This window comes from Haliotis cracherodii, unplaced genomic scaffold, assembly GCF_022045235.1.
Source record: "Haliotis cracherodii isolate W230 unplaced genomic scaffold, xgHalCrac1.p SCAF_1, whole genome shotgun sequence".
Taxonomy (NCBI): Eukaryota; Metazoa; Mollusca; class Gastropoda; order Lepetellida; family Haliotidae; genus Haliotis; species Haliotis cracherodii.
In genome coordinates this window covers 50290811-50304459 of record NW_027266264.1, presented here as the reverse complement: position 1 = coordinate 50304459, position 13649 = coordinate 50290811, and the positions used below count along the sequence as shown (strand labels likewise).

Sequence of the window (13649 nt, the reverse complement as noted above, 5' to 3'; positions counted from 1 at the left end):
CGATTACCTGTACAGAACTTGAAAAGGAACAAGTCAGTCAGATAAAATGCACAGCTAATTTGAATGAACAACAGAACTCTTTACAACAAATGACTATTCATGTGTGGTAGTCAACAAGTCCCCATATATGATTTTATGGACGCTTCTTACAATTGCGGATTACCTGTATGAACATCATAACATCTGCTGTATCGTGCACAGTTTTTTTTTGCATCATACTGCATAGTTAAGACATGCTCTTGTGTCTGTGCACGTCTGTCAACAATAAATGTACATTTCACACTGCCAGGTGTCATGTGACATCAAGACATCACAAGCACTGAACTAGGTCGCTATTACAGGTCACGTTATAAACCCCTTGACAGTTTTAGTGCAAAAGTGATTGAAAATACAGATATCTTATTTTCACATGATCATCAACAATTCTGAAATTACATATCTAGTATTTATTTGTCCCGTGCCAAGTTTGAAGAGTGTGTTATGAATAGCATTTCACTGAACTGTACAATGATCTCAACACCAAATTTTCTTCTACATGCTCAGGGTGTAAAGTAACAGCACAGATCTATAAAAACTGCAATGAGTCACTAAAGTGTCATCGTATATCAAGGTCTATCCTCAAATATAATAGGACCATTTCACAAAGTGTATTTGTGCTAAGACTATTGCAGGACAATGTTGAAGTATGGGTGTTAAGACAGTTACTGCTCCCAGTTCACGTGTGGAATGATTTAGTGACTATGATGCAATGCTGCTGTTAGCCATACTTCAGCAGTACCATAGTGATAAACCCTAAGGCTTCCTACACTGTACCCATGTGGTGAAACAACCCAAGGCGCTTCAACATAAAGCTTTAATCATTTCCCCTTTGTTATTTAAAACTGCTCTCACCAGTATTTGAGCTATATGAAGGCAGGCTGTAAATAATTGACTCTGGACCCAACAATCAAATGTTTGAAATTATGATCCACGCTGTTGGTACAATGACAGGCAGTCAACCTAGTCACTTGGCCTGATCACCCTACCCACTGAGTCGCCTTCAAATACAAGCAAAGGATGCTGGGTAGGGCTGGGACAAGTCCATATTTACTACCCAGGCACCCATAGCCCCATTACCTGACCCTATCCGGGTACCCACTGTAGGTCTCAAGAGATTGGTACAAAATTAATCCTGTGGGTACCTGCGTCCTACTCAGGACAGGATGGAGGTGGGGAAAAGATGGGTGTGGGTAGAGGACAGGGAGGGGACAGGATGGGTACAGGATGGGGAGAAGATGGGGATAAGATGGGGATAAGATGGGTATGGGTAGAGGACAGGGAGGGGACAGGATGGGGATAAGATGGGGATGAGTAGAGGACAGGGAGGGGACAGGAAGGAGTTGGGGATAAGATGGGTATGGGTAGAGGACAGGGAGGGGACAGGATGGGGATAAGATGGGGATGAGTAGAGGACAGGGAGGGGACAGGATGGGGATAAGATGGGTGTGGGTAGAGGACAGGGAGGGGACAGGATGGGAATAAGATGGGGATGAGTAGAGAACAGGGAGGGGAAAGGAAGGAGTTGGGGATAAGATGGGGATGGGTAGAGGACGGAGGGGACAGGATGGGGATAAGATGGGGATGGGAAGAGGACAGGGAGGGGTTGGAGATAAGATGGGGATGGGTAGAGGACAGGGAGGGGACAGGATGGGGTTGGGGATAAGATGGGGATGGGTAGAGGACAGGGGGGGATGGGATGGGGATAGGATGGGGATGGGTAGAGGACAGGATGGGGATAAGATGGGGAAGGGAAGAGGACAGGGAGGGGACAGGATGGGGATAAGATGGGGATGGGTAGAGGACAGGGAGGGGACAGGATGGGGTTGGGGATAAGATGGGGATGGGTAGAGGACAGGGAGGGGATGGGATGGGGATAGGATGGGGATGGGTAGAGGACAGGATGGGGATAAGATGGGGAAGGGAAGAGGACAGGGAGGGGACAGGATGGGAATAAGATGGGGATGGGTAGAGGACAGGATGGGGTTGGGGATAAGATGGGGATGGGTAGAGGACAGGGAGGGGATGGGATGGGGATAGGATGGGGATGGGTAGAGGACAGGATGGGGATAAGATGGGGAAGGGAAGAGGACAGGATGGGGATGGGTAGAGGACAGGATGGGGAAGGGAAGAGGACAGGGAGGGGACAGGATGGGGATAAGATGGGGATGGGTAGAGGACAGGGAGGGGACAGGATAGGATTGGGGATAAGTTGGGGATGAGTAGAGGACAGGGAGGGGGACAGGAGGACAGGGAGGGGACAGGATGGGGATAGGATGGGGACAGGTGGAGGACGGAGGGGACAGGATAGGATTGGGGATAAGATGGGTGTGGGTAGAGGACAGGGAGGGGGACAGGATGGGGATAAGATGGGGATGGGAAGAGGACAGGGAGGGGACAGGATGGGGATAGGATGGGGATAGGTGGAGGACGGAAGGGACAGGATAGGATTGGGGATAAGTTGGGGATGAGTAGAGGACAGGGAGGGGGACAGGATGGGGATAAGATGGGTGTAGGTAGAGGACAGGATGGGGATAAGATGGGGATTGGAAGAGGACAGGGGGGGACAGGAAGGGGTTGGGGATAAGATGGGGATGGGTAGAAGACGGAGGGGACAGGATAGGATTGGGGATAAGTTGGGTGTGGGTAGAGGACAGGGAGGGGACAGGAAGGGGTTGGGGATAAGATGGGTGTGGGTAAAGGACAGGGAGGGGACAGGATAGGATTGGGGATAAGATGGGTGTGGGTAGAAGACGGAGGGGACAGGATAGGATTGGGGATAAGATGGGTGTGGGTAGAGGACAGGGAGGGGATAGGATGGGGTTGGGGATAAGATGGGGTTGGGGATAAGATAGGGATGGGTAGAGGATGGAGGGGACAGGATGGGGATAAGATGGGTGTGGGTAGAGGACAGGGAGGGGACAGGATGGGGATAAGATGGGGATGGGGATAAGATGGGGATGGGAAGAGGACAGGGAGGGGACAGGAAGGGGTTGGGGATAAGATGGGTGTGGGTAAAGGACAGGGAGGGGACAGGATGGGAATAAGATGGGGATGGGGACAGAATGGGTGGGGATAAGATGGGGTGTATAGGGGGTAGGGAAGGGACAGGATTGGGGTTGGGATAAGATGGGTTTGGATAGAGTGAGTGAGTGAGTATGGTTTTACGCCGCTTTTAGCAATATTCCAGCAATATCACGGCGGGGGACACCAGAAATGGGCTTCACACATTGTACCCATGTCGGGAATCGAACCCGGGTCTTCGGCGTGACGAGCGAACGCTTTAACCTCTAGGCTGCCCCTGTTTGGGTAGAGGATAGGGAGGGGACAGGAAAGGGGTAGGGAAAAGATGGGGGTGGGGATAAGATGGGTGTGGGTAGAGGATAGGGAGGAGACAGGAAAGGGGTAGGGATAAGATGGGTGTGGGTATAAGATGGATGTGGGTAAAGGATAGGGAGCGGACAGGAAAGGGGTAGGGATAAGATGGAGGTGGGGATAAGATGGGTGTGGGTAGGGTGGGAACAGGATGGGAGTGGGCATATGAAAAGGGTTGGGATACGGTAGGGAGAGAGGACAGAATAGTAACAGAATACAGTGCAGTTGTGGAGCTGCTGGGTCTATGGCCCTAATGACTACATTGTTAGTTCCTGCTGTCTGTAATTCTCATACAGACTCCAAGCTGTCTGATCGATCAACAATCAATTGTGATCATTTTACTTCTCTTCATGAGATAATGAAGTGAGTTCCAGGCATTGTGTTCTGGTATGAAGAGTTGAGCAGGAGCCCCCTGGGGAGACATTACATGCCGACCGTTTCCACTTCCTGATGAGGAACGCCCTGCATTGCAGACATCTCCTAGGCCTGCATAGATACAACACCTATGAAAGGCTTTTCTAGTTACATATTTTGTCACTTATTGATCCAACAAATCAATAAGCATTTTGATTTTCAATACTGATTATTCATTCAATTTCTACCACACTAAATTTGACATTACTGACGTCAGCGAAGACAATGGGCTGCAAAAAACTACTTTCTGCTTACAATTCTATTTTTGTGTAAGTATGTTCATGAGTGCCGCCAGTAAGAATGTGTAGAAAGGAGCTGATTCAGCTGACTCACAAGGTCCAAACTTCCATAACTGCAACACGATCAATCACTGCGGACTTTACTGGGAAAACACTTACATTATGTAAAGTACATTACCGTGTGTGGCAAAATCTAAATACAACCACACAAACAATTTGGAAACAAAAACTTCACCATGGTGTATGAGCTCACATAAGTCCAGCCAGACAGCAACTGTGACTGATTTCAGTGATTAGGATAGTACTGTACAACAATTAATTGGGATGCTAGGTTATACTGTACTAATTAAATTTACATAGTAATCTGACTGGCATATCATAGTGTAATGATAATGAAAATATCCTTACAAAAAATCGAATAGTATCTCATCAAGTGCCATGCAATCTCAATGCTTTGGCCATCTTCCCAAGGCAAGAGACTTAAAAGTCCAGTTTCCACCCTTGCCGAACTAGGCTGGAATTCCTGGGCTCGATCGTAGAACCACCAGTGGCTATTATCAGTTATGTCCCTTCTGAACCTCTCCTATGGACCAATCAGATTCCACCTTTCGTAATACTTGCGTTTGCTTCACACAAAATGGTGGCGCCTAAATTTTCACAGAACTCTCATTCAATTACCATGCACAGAGCTACAGATAAGCAGCGTATTTGCATAAAATACCCCCCCAAAATTAAAAACCCAATTACATTCAACTAACATGCATACAGAAACGCATACATTAATGAAAAACTCAGATGTATAAACACAGTACGCGTAAATACCCAATAAAAGCTTTGTCAGCATGCGTACAACGGGGCTAATTTCCGAAACACAATTACAAGCTAATCCATCTTCAGAGTCAGACCTATATTTAGAACCGTTATATACCGGGGTACATCTAAAATATTATTTCATTTTTAAAAAAAAAACAATAGAGTGATGAATATATAAGTGAAGAAACATTGCTTACCAAATGAAAAATGTAATAACCCAATTAAAATTAAAACCTTGCGTAATAACACAATTGCTCAAAAAGTTATCTGGAGCTCTGCATGCAGAAAATGTCTAAATGTCTCCCTCATGTTGCCATCTCTTGTTTTTTCATTACAGTTATATCTTAGTGATGGGTGTGATGGGTATTGCGATGGGTATGGTGATTGTGGGTGTGGTAGGGGAAGCCCTGTGGCTAACGCATCATGAAGGCCTGGTATAGATTCCCCACAATATATGATGCCTATTTCTGATGTCCACCCTCTGTGATATTGCTTGAATATTTCTAAAATAAGAATAAGACCCTGCTCACTCACTTACTCTATCATGGTGGCCTGTGAATAATTGAGTCCAGTGGTTTATAGAGAGTGATCACCATGAAATGCCAACAAGGTACGATGACACAGTCAGCCAACTTAAGGCCTGAAAACGCAATCCCCAATTTAGTCTGCACCTACTCTGGAGCATAATAAGACCAATCCCCATAGGGTATCTCAGCATGCTTGTTTCATTGTGAAACTTGAAGCAGGTATGTGGAATGCTCAATCACACGGATTTTCCATATCAGCTGTCATCTTCACGAGGCAAGAGGGTTAAAAGTCCAGTTTCCACCCTTGCCGAACAAAGCTGGAATAACTGGGCTTGATTGTAGCACCACCAGTGGCTATTACCAGTTATGTACCTTCTAAGCCTCTCCTATTGACCAATCAGATTCCACCTCTCGTATCACTTGCATTTGCTTCAAACAAAATGGCAGCACCCAGTCAGGCTGATCTGATCGATAATCAAGATCTATATTGTGAAAAAACGGGTCTTACATCGCATAATGAATCAAATCATGTGAGCACTTTGATTAAAAACATGAAAGGATTTGGAAAATATCTATTGATGAGTTGGCGGTGCACACGCTTTGCAAATCCTGCAATCGACCGAAATCTGCATGACAGTTTACAAACCGGATATTGATTTCATTGCACGATTTTGAATGGACTATGAATAGACTTGTTGGTCAAAATGTAACTTGATTATCGATCAGATCGTCCTGACTGGGCGCCACCATTTTGTGTGAAGCAAACGCAAGTATTACGAAAGGTGGAATCTGATTGGTCCATAGGAGAGGTTCAGAAGGGACATAACTGATAATAGCCACTGGTGGTGCTACGATCGAGCCCAGGAATACCAGCCTAGTTCGGCAAGGGTGGAAACTGGACTTTTAAGTCTCTTGCCTTGGGAAGATGGCCAAAGCACTGAGATTGCATGGCACTTGATGAGATACTTTTCGATTTTTTGTAAGGATATTTTCATTACCATTACACTATGATATGCCAGTCAGATTACTATGTAAATTTAATTAGTACAATATAACCTAGCATCCCAATTAATTGTTGTACAGTACTATCCTAATCACTGAAATCAGTCACAGTTGCTGTCTGGCTGGACTTATGTGAGCTCATACACCATGGTGAAGTTTTTGTTTCCAAATTGTTTGTGTGGTTGTATTTAGATTTTGCCACACACGGTAATGTACTTTACATAATGTAAGTGTTTTCCCAGTAAAGTCCGCAGTGATTGATCGTGTTGCAGTTATGGAAGTTTGGACCTTGTGAGTCAGCTGAATCAGCTCCTTTCTACACATTCTTACTGGCGGCACTCATGAACATACTTACACAAAAATAGAATTGTAAGCAGAAAGTAGTTTTTTGCAGCCCATTGTCTTCGCTGACGTCAGTAATGTCAAATTTAGTGTGGTAGAAATTGAATGAATAATCAGTATTGAAAATCAAAATGCTTGAAGATCTGATGACAACACCACAGCAGATGACTGCAGATGACCGCAGGTCAACCCCTAGAGAACTTTGACTGCCCAATCCAAATGAATGATGCATGGGTTCCTGAGCCAATCAGATGTCAGCTTTCCAAAATGATTTCGGTTCATTTTTTAACCTACTTCATTCAGAAATTTTGAGATGCTGCCACAGAAGGCAAAGACACCGTCATCAGTACACCAATTTGGGTGTAGATGCCATGGCTCACAGAAGCGACAGCACCATTAGCATTATGTGTCACCTTTCACCGCATCGCATTATCACTCCATCTCACAATCTTAGACAACTCAATTCACAGCCAAACACAAAGTGCATACAGACAGGGAAGACCTTGATGCCTGACTGGCTGATTAGAAAGGTCACCTGATGTGGTCTCCTATGGAAGGGTCCTCAGATCTTCACACACAGAGGTATCACAGAGTAAAAGCTTGTCCAATGTACTTTTTATGGGGTACATGTATAAGAAAAAAGACTTGAAGCTGCTTTTGTTAACCACAGAACACTAAACCCACTGTTTGATCACAGACTGTGTACAATGGATCATTCACCAGCCATACAACACAACATGCCTCAACCAGCTGCAATTAAAATGAAAATTATCATCAAACACTCTTTTTTTCAAAACATGTCGCTTTGAAATTCTTTTCCAGGTGTTTGCTCTGAATGGGTCAGAAATAGCCTAGTTTCTGTTGGCAGTCCAATTTAATCAGCAGGAGAGAAGAAACTTAGTTCAAACATACATTCTGTTACTGTAATGATTTTGTAAAAGCTGAAATCGTTAATGTTGTGCATGATGTTCTCCTACTATAATAGCAATCACTTGTCTCACATGCACTGCTGTTGATTCAGCAAGCAATGTCCAGAATCATTACTTTGCTTCTTGATTAAAATGCAAATACTGAAAAGAAATAATCTGTATCATTATTGTGTTTCAGTTACATCACACCAGCCAGGTTCATGTGGGAGGAAGGCTCAAAGCGATGCAGGTCTGAGGCGTTTACCACTTGGAGAAACTTGTGTGGACAAGGTGGCAAACCTAGAAACATAATCAGGTAGAACTAGGATTCAAACCCACAATCACAGGATTCTGCCATGCAAGCGGCATTGCTGTGCCTCAGCTAGAGGAGCGGCCGCCTATGTACCTATGGAAAAGAACCCCGGAACATGCTTAATGAAGTGTATGATTCTCAAAATAAACCTGGGATTTAGAAAATGGAAAGAATATTATCAGTCTCAACTGTTATCCAGCTTATAGTGAATGGCATTCTTGAAGTTCTTAAATGGACGTAGCTTATGGGTTTAGGTTGCACCCAATAATTTCACAACACAGGAGGTACTGTTAATGAAAACTGTCATGGCTGAATGACTGCATGCATCTGGCACATATTGCAGCCCTCTGTCTGGTGACCAAATTCAATAAAAGTTACCCACATTCTTCATCAAGTCACCTTGTTTCTACCTCATATAAACTCAAACATAACCTTTAGATAAGTACAAATATTTAAATTCAGGATTGTCAAGAATACTCAACTTATGACCATGAAAGAGCATCACTGATGTTTTGACGAGGTATTAACGACAAATCTAAATCCTGGTGTTGATTCATTTTGAATTTTGCTCCATGTGAAGTTGTGTTGCCATACTGATTCCTAAAATATTGCTTTGGAAAACACATAAGCAATAAGGTGGTTTCCGAGAAGAAAATCTGAAATTTGAAGGCATAGCTAGTGTAGATCTGTAAAACAACAAAACAACTCGTCTGTCCTGACCTGAGTGACTTACGTGGCTGATTGTTTGGAGCAGTGTATAATTCTGATTATAGATATAGTTCAATTATTGATTACAAGCCCACATATTTAGTTTGTGAGGACACACCGGTCTCCCTCTCATACAGCAAGTCCACAAGATTCAACTTGCTAAGCTGCTAAGCCCCAGTAGTGTAGACTATTATGTTGACATTCAGGTAAATCAAGCATACCTGGATTACATGGCCAGATGAGCTGCTTATGGACCTGGCACACTACAACCTGGAGTGTGTAGTACGCCGTCATACGTCGAGCTTTCATCGAAAATGATTTTGGCGTATCCATAGCGAGAGTTTACCACATATGTAATGCATGTCTAACGTATAAGTAGCATATCACTGACTTAAACATAACTTATGACAGCGTATAAAAGCGTATTGTCTGCATGTGCCTGGCGTGTTAAACTTCTGGTCAGCGTATGACTAGAGTGCTCAGCGTAGGGGAAAGGTGCCTAAAACGGGCCGTATGGGTAACATATATCTGGCATATGTAAACGTATTGTAGAGCGTACCTCTGACGTATGCCTAACAAATAATTCATACCTTCATACGTTCCCATACGCCGAAAATTGTGTGCATGCACAAAAATGTTTTTAAGCCTTGGCGCACAACAACGTATACCAGCATGCTTTTAACGTATACAACTTACACCTAACTTATCCATAGCGTGTTTCAGCGTTGCCAGCATTTTGGCAACAATTCTTATACGTCACCATACATTAATGCTTTACGTTGTAGTGTGACAGGGCCATCAAGGTGGATCAGACAAGCTCGTTAACAGGTGTGGTTGATTTCAATGAAGGGAAATCAAACTAACATATTTGTTATTTGCTTTGATGTCATACCTGTGATTGACATCATGAGCATTAATCCATGCAATTGGGATACAATGACATGCATTAGCCAAGTCAGCGAGCCTGACCACCCGATCCCGTTGGTCGCCTCTTACGACAAGTATAGTTGCCTTTTACGGCACCCATGGGTTGCTGAAATTGGTTGGTTTGTTGTTTTACGCCGCACTGAAGATCTATTCTATCCCGGATCTTCATGGGTCTGAGAAATGTGTACCATTAATCTATTATACAAGTCACACATGTGATAACAGGTACAAGTCATGTATCTATAATACAAACAAGACAAACTTGTGATAGCAGGTATAAGTATACATGTATTATGCAAGTGCGCCAATAAAAGGCATACGTGTGATTTGAACCCTTCCTTTATGAAGCTTACCACATTCCACTGGGTCTGTTACTAAAGAAGACAAAAGACCCAATGAAGCATGAAAGAGAAGATCAACTGTCTGATCACACAGAGATATGCTGACACAGATCACACCTTAACCCACAGCAGGCAGCAACTGGAATATTGTGATGTGCACAGAGAGATATCTTCAAGAGATCATAAGTCTCGTGTCACCAACTTAACAAGAATTTCCACATGATAAATGGGCTTGAATGCTTAACCAGATATTGATATAGTAAATTATGGCTGGAGTCAGAAATCAAATTGATTTATGAAATATCTTGGTTCAAGAGTAAATATATCCAACCATGAGTAATGTTGTTTTGATGAAGTCCCCTCTAACAGGTAGATCCTGCTGTAAACAAGTCACTGGTCCTCGTAATACAAGACTATTTATGACAATTTTCATGTGTATCCAAAACAATTCTATCCTCCAAAGCAAATATTACCCTGATCATCAATAAGCAAATATTGTATAAAAAGGCCGAGGCTGAGCAATAATTTGACTTGGCATGAAAATCATTAGCATGTCTGAAAGATTTTCAGTATCTCTACCAACATACTTTGAGATTCTTCACATCTAACCTTATGAATAACAGGTGTATGTTACATCCAACCCTAACAATAACAGATGTTACATGTAACCTTAACAACAGGTGTATGTTAATGTACCCTCATCAACAACAGATGTGTTACATGTACCCTCATCAATAACAAGTGTTACACATGCCCTCATCATAACAGATGTGTTACATGTACCCTCACCAATAACAGATGTGTTACACATGCCCTCATCATAACAGATGTGTTACATGTACCCTTAACAACAGGTGTATGTTACATGTACCCTCATCATAACAGATGTGTTACATGTACCCTCATCATAACAGATGTGTTACATGTACCCTCATCAATTATAGATGTCATACATGTACCCTCATCAATAACAGATGCGTTACACATGCCCTCATCATAACAGATGTGTTACATGTACCCTCATCAATAACAGATGTCTTACACATGCTCTCACCAATAACAAATGTGTTACATGTAACCTAATCAATAACAGATGTTATTACATGTACCCTTAACAGCAGGTGTATGTTACATGTACCCTCATCAATAACAGATGTGTTACATGTAACCTCATAACAGATGTGTTACATGTACCCTCATCATAACAGATGTGTTACACATGCCCTCATCATAACAGATGTGTTACATGTACCCTCATAAATAACAGATGTCTTACACATGCCCTCATCATAACAGATGTGTTACATGTACCCTCATCAATAACAGATGTCTTACACATGCCCTCATCATAACAGATGTGTTACATGTACCCTCATCAATAGCAGATGTGTTACACATGCCCTCATCATAACAGATGTGTTACATGTACCCTCATCAATAACAGATGTCTTACACATGCCCTCATCATAACAGATGTGATACATGTACCCTCATCAATAGCAGATGTGTTACACATGCCCTCATCATAACAGATGTGTTACATGTACCCTCATCAATAACAGATGTGTTACACATGCCCTCATCATAACAGATGTGCTACATGTACCCTCATCAATAGCAGATGTGTTTCACATGCCCTCATCATAACAGATGTGTTACATGTACCCTCATCAATAACAGATGTCTTACACATGCCCTCATCATAACAGATGTGTTACATGTAACCTAATCAATAACAGATGTTATTACATGTACCCTCATCAATAACAGATGTATGTTACATGTATCCTCATCACGAACAGGATAAATAAATCCTACCAGGTTCAGAATTAACACCAGCATGTAATGTAATATCCCCTCGAGGAAAGACTACATTGATTTTGATAATCTGTCTGGTCGACCTTCTTTATGACAAAAATAGAAATAATGTTATATCTAATTATGCTTGTTTCTTCTCTGCCTCGTAACTTAATTAGCACAGACCTCACGCCCTTACTTACCCTAAACACTCCCAAACATGGTTTCTAGGTAATTTCAATCAATTGGTCCTAACTCGGAAATAACTTCTTGCTTCAAGTATGTATCTGACCTCTGAATATCAGTTCCAACCTAAACCTCTTAACCCAGACAATCCACAAACCACCCCAACATTTCAACTGTAACTGTCATTCATCCATGGACATAAAGATGGCTTGACATATATTAAGAAAAGTAATTTTATATTTTCAGTCTACATGGTTTGATCAGGGGTTATAATTGATTTTAAGAATCCTTACAGGCAATATGAGAGATCTGTAAAGTAATGAAATGGTGTAGTGAACTGTACTGTAATATTTGATAATTACCTTAACTACAGATTTTCATATTTGTTGTCACAAATTTTATACAATGAATATTTATGGGACCCTCGGAACACAACATAGTCTCTTTCCTCTATACATGTATGTACTGGAAGAACATTTCTGCGTCACAAACCCAATTGATATATCAACTTTTTGGTAATGTACTAGTAATGTACATCTCATGTTACAAATATATTCGCCTTTGTGAATTTATGTCTTTACGCCTACCATTTTGCTCATATATTGATAGATTTGCTGTTGAACACCTGAGTTAAATACTCAAGTGAAGGTTTATATAAATATAGACATGTTCTACTTACTTGTCCTGTTTTAAATCCCTCCTCCACAAAACGTGTTGAATATCACCTCCCAACGCTAGTAATGTCTCACACTGATGGATGTATGTCACTATAAAACACTTTCATTTCAGTCATGCAATGTACATATTATCTTCACTGGCTTCACTCTCACCACCACTGGGCTGTACTTATCAGTCTATTCACATGTAGATTTCAAAATCAATCCCTTGACATGGTCATTGTTGTACTGAACCACGTCTCTAGCCTTCCGATAGCTGTGGGCAGTAAATGGGTTAATAATGGGCACTAAGCGTTACCGTGAAGGTGGCATGTACCTGTAAACATGAATATAGACAGGCTATTGTGAAGCAACTGCAAGCCTAGTGCTGATTGAAATGTACGCCTGCTGATTTCTCCTCAGTGGTCCTTAGGGGGTGGATATCACTCATTGCTACCTGACAGAAGGCTGGCTAATGTCCGTATGAACTATTGATAATGTGTAAAAGTAGATTTACTTCAGGGGGACATTACGTGAAGTAGGTTTGTGAGAAGTGCATATGCTTGCTTGATAAGACAGACAAACAGGCGAGGCAGTAGGTTTTCTTCACTTCAACACAGAGAAATATTTGTCTCTTTACTCATCGATGACACCATCCAATAAGGTTATAAAAAAAAATAAACAGAAATTTGAATTCATGACATAAATTTCATTCAGGGGATATTTTATGGTTTTATTTTATGAAACATAATTTTCTAATACCTGCAATGATAAATTATGGTCAAAATATAAGTTTCAATAATTGTGGCAATTTGCTTTTAGTTTGATATTATATGTTGATCATATATGTTCAAACATAAAAAAATAAATACATACATAACTACACACGGTAACATCAGTAATATGTAACTAAGGCCACAATAAATTTATTTTTAGATTTTCATCCAAATTTTTAGTGGACGTGATGTAGGAGACATTCTACTTATAACTATTTTTTCCAACAAAATGTTCAACGCAACTGTGTACATAAACTGTTCTTGGATGGGATTCACATGAAGCATGAAT

General features: G+C 41.9%; 1 protein-coding gene across 2 annotated transcripts in view; it reads right to left on the bottom strand.

Moving 5' to 3' along the window:
* Window positions 1–12926, bottom strand: part of LOC139479023 (uncharacterized) — a 190168-nt gene extending 177242 nt beyond the window's left edge. For both annotated transcript variants that reach the window (XM_071261760.1, XM_071261767.1), the window contains exon 1: window positions 12608–12926. The gene's annotated coding sequence lies outside the window, so the exon portion shown is untranslated. The remainder of the gene's footprint in view (window positions 1–12607) is intronic.
* Between the last annotated feature and the right edge of the window lie 723 nt (window positions 12927–13649).